This window comes from Echinops telfairi, unplaced genomic scaffold (assembly GCF_000313985.2).
Source record: "Echinops telfairi isolate 266 unplaced genomic scaffold, ASM31398v2 ScPeMD7_7469;HRSCAF=8507_0, whole genome shotgun sequence".
Classification (NCBI taxonomy): domain Eukaryota; kingdom Metazoa; phylum Chordata; class Mammalia; order Afrosoricida; family Tenrecidae; genus Echinops; species Echinops telfairi.
In genome coordinates this window covers 93601266-93605819 of record NW_022111372.1, presented here as the reverse complement: position 1 = coordinate 93605819, position 4554 = coordinate 93601266, and positions in this window count along the sequence as shown.

Sequence of the window (4554 nt, the reverse complement as noted above, 5' to 3'; positions counted from 1 at the left end):
CTTGTCCCACACTGTTACGCAGTCTTTTCAGAACCTCTAAATAGAAAGCTTGATTAACAGTCTGACCTGGTGGAATGAACTCCACATACATGAGTGGACATTTTCGTCTGTTTGGGAAGTTGACAGATGTCCAGATTGAGGTATGTTATCAATCGACATTTCACCTTTTTGGAAATGAGAAAACCACTCTTACCCTTGAGCTTTTCACCTAGTGTTGTCCTTGTAAGCTTTGTCCAACATCACAACAGTTTCTGCGGCCTCCCCCCGCCCCACCCCCATCAGGAAACAAAATTTCACAGCTACGCTCTGTTCTCTTAAATTGACCATCACAAAAAACGAGGTTCGAGTGAAATTGCTTTAACCAAAAAAATTCACTGTGTTCCTTGATGCTTGCCTAGTGGGAAAAATGCATACGACAAAAGTTCTGCTCAGCCAAACGCAATGCGTTTTGGGGAGATGCTCCCTCATATTTTCCCATTTCTGTTTCTTCCTCTTTGTTTCCAAGTTTTGCATTCCAATCACCAATAATTATTAATAATGAATCTTGATCAGATGTTTGATCAATTTCAGACTGGGGACATTGGTAAAATTCCTCCATCTCTGCACGGCTTGCTGTAGTGGTTGGAGGATATTTGAATAATAGTTACATTGCCTGGCTTTCCTTGTACATGGTTAGATAGACTCCAGTCGCAGACAGCATTGTTCTTCAGTACAGAGCTTGAAATGCTCTTTTTGAGCATGAATACCATGCCTTCACTGTGTCCCTCCTGCTGGTGTCGTTCCCAGCAAATGGCCAGCCCACTTCCGCTCACTGGTGCCAAGAATGTTGATTGTTATGTGTTCCATTTCATTTGTCACAACTTCTAATTTTCCTCAATTCATGCTTCATGCATTGCACGTCAGTGATGAGCTGATGTTGGCAGCCCTTTCTTCTCCTTTTGAATCACACCCCGCCAACCAAGGAACATCCCACAGGCTTTCCTCCCACACGCTTTATTCATCCATGTTATCCTGGTCAACTCCACCTTGAGAAGACCACTCCTCTTCAATCATAGTTTCAGTATCTTCCTACCTGAAAGGCTCATCTTCTGGCACGATCTCCGAGAATGTTGAATGCGGTCTTCAGGAGCTGACAATGTTTCAATGCTATCCATAAGGGTTTGGGTGGCTAATTCTCCTGAAGTGGACAGTCTATTCCTTCTTCATTGTCTGTTCTTAGTCTGGAGACTCTGCTAAAGCCTGTTCACTTAGGACAGCGGTTCTCAACGTGGGGGTCGAACGACCCTTTCATAGGGGTCACCTGATTCATAATAGTAGCAAAATGACAGTTATGAAGTAGCAACGAAAATAATTTTATGGTTGGGGGTCACCACCACATGAGGAACGGTATTAAAGGGTCGCGGCATTAGGAAGGTTGAGAACCACTGACTTAGGATGACCTTGCTGGTGTTTGAAAAACCAGTGCCATAGCTTCCAGCATCACAGTAACGTTAACACAAGCCACCACAGTACAAGAAACTGGCAGACAAGTGGTGGGAGAGTGGAGTGCTACCTCCTAAGTCTGGTCACAGCCTTGATACAATTGACAGGAAGTTTCATCAGGGGTGAGGCCGACTCTTCATTTAAGGTGACACTCTGGGGAAGCTGGCTCACTTCTTGATGGTCTGGATCCTGCATCTGTCTCATTGGCCCACCAAACCAGGGCGCTGTCATCAGTGCCATATTGCCTACTGACTATGAGCTAATCCTGCTCTGCAAGCAGGAGCTGCCCTTACGCTTATCCACCTATGCCGCAGCCTGGCTGTTTCCTGCTTCCTGATTGCTTGGCCCCAGCAGCTACTTGAGCCAGGAAAAACCTCCAGCTTGACATCTGACCCACATATTTGAACCAGAGTACACTTAACCAGTCCAATCTATTACTAGAAGATCCACTTTCTTGATATAAAATTATATATATGTATATATCAGTAATATATATCATATATACATTATATATGTGTGTGTGTATCACTGATTTTGATTCTCCAGAGAACTCAGAACTAGCACTCAAAGATGCATATATTAAAAACTATATGAGACCAGGGATCGGAAATAAAAAATAATAAAAATAAACCATATGGGACCATGTCACATCTATTAAATTAGAGAAAAATAAATAAAATACAAGGCAAGAGATCACCCCATCCTGGCATTGTTGAAAGCATTGAGTGGTGTGTGATCTTTGAATCAGGTAATCTACTCCTGAGAATTTTCCTAAGGGAATATCAAAATAACATAAAAATCAAAATGCATAGAAGAACTTGCATCAACTTTTTTTAAGTGCAGACATTCTCTAGATTTTGGATCTATTTTCTTTTTAAGTCTGTGTTTAGGTTGTATTTCTACCTAAGTTGAAACACTTTGGTACAGTTCATATCTAATATTTGTTTGTCAAATATTTGTCCTGAATTCTTGGCACTAAAATTTTATAATTTCCTTACAACAAATCTGCACCTCTGTATTTATTTAATGTGACTCTTCTTGCCATAACCTTTTTCCTTCCACCAAATGACCACTGTTTTTATGGTCCAGGTAAGAAGGCGAGGGAAGATACTGACTGGATTATATGAGTCAGCTGTGAGTGATTGTTCACAGGGGTCATTGTGATCCCCATCTGCTGGGTATAAAAACAAGACATTGCAAAACTCAGAAGAGAGGATTTCACTATCAGCAAGAGAGAAGAGCCAGGCATGGACCTCAGATCCCTGCACATGGAGCCTCTGACCCAGGAGGCCGCGGTGACACCAAAAGAGAGGCAGAGGACTAGCAGCAGCAGAACCAAGAGCCTAAATGAGAAAGCAGTGGACGTCCCAGTCCACAGAGCCACCAAGACTGAGTGCTTTGGAGCAGGAAGCTGACTTGTGTAGTAGGGTGCCTTTGAACACTTAATTGGGGGTGCTAGTCTTGCTGATTCATGGAGCTAGAGCTGAGTGCCTATGGGTGGAGGCTTACAGTTCAGTGGCATGCCCTTTGGGCACTCACAGGCAGCCCTCACGGCTCTGGAACATTGCCTGAGCAGGGCAGAGGCCAGGCCAAGAGGCTGAAGGTCAGAGCGAGGCCTGCCTGCAGGCAAAACAGGGAAGAAAGTACCCTGACTGAGCAACTCTATCCCAAGTATTTCTCACCTGAATTGTAACCTGTTAACCTCTCTAATAAACCCATCACTATAAGCATTATCTGCGAGTTCTTTGTGGCCATTGCAATAAATAATCAAGCCCAGCCAAAGAAGTAGAGTGCTGTGGAAGGGACAGTGGTGTCAGAGCAGGGTGAAAAAGGATGCCTGGTGGAGGCATGTCTGACATCATCTTTGTGGCAACTGGTCTTGACGGTCAGAGAGGCCTGATGTGGCCCCATACCATCTTCTCAACAGGACATAGTGTACCTTTCTAGGTATATCTCTCTGTAAAAGACACATTTTCATATTCACAGGAAAGTAACACACACTCAGCATACAATAATAATACACAGTATGATCACTCATTTCAACATACAATAATACAGGCAAGTAACACACACTTCAACATACAATTATAATAATGCTTACGTGTGTTGAAAAGTAGCCTGTACTTGTTACTATGAACCATTGTGTATACTTCCAATTTTCAATATAGCCAGTTTTATAAGGATTGGTTCATTACTATGGATTATACATATGTCAAATTTTGTACCTTAGGAACTGCCTGTAATAAAAATGATAAAGATGAGAGTCAAAAGAATAGATTGGTTAAATAGATTAGGCTTTAAAATTATAAACATAAAGACCTCTATAAAATGTTTATAAGGCATGTAAAGCTACATGAGAAAACACAACATATCATACATACTATGATTACCATCCATGCCATGGCAGATGATCGGAAAGAGATAACGTTTATTAGATTATATCAAAGCGTTTGTTAAAGTGGCAAGATTACAGTCATAAAATATTGAATGTATGACTAGTATAATTTTGCTTTACCAATTACACGTGAAAGGGGGAAAATGGAAAAATGTCAAGGTTAAAAACTCCTAGCTAACAGCTACACTGATCTCCCACCTTTTCAAAATTCCTGCTTTTGTTTTTGAAAGTCTGGTACGGTAGGCCGCTCACCTGAAAGTTGGCTGTCGGAGCCCACCTGCTGGCTCCAGATCAGAAGGCCTAGTGCTGTGGGTCAGGAATGCCTCCATCCGAGCAGGGTCTGGCGGCGCACCTGGGATCTCCGTGCAGGGAATCCACTCAAAGGCACAGATGGTGGCTTGATTGGGTTTGGTTTTGAACAGAGCAGCGTTGGGTGGTCGAGGGAGCCTTGAGTAAGCTCTATCACTGCTCTGAAATGTAATGACCCATCTTCCAGAGGCCCACCTAGGTGGTGCAAGCAGTTAAGCGCTTGAGGAGCCAAAAGGTTGGGAGTCCAAACCCCCACCCAGCGCACCTCGGAGGACAGGCCTGGCCATCTGCTTCTGAAAGCGAGCAGCCTGAGGCACCTGGCTCTGCTCTACGCACGTGGCCCCGCCATGCGTCAGAACTGACTCCTT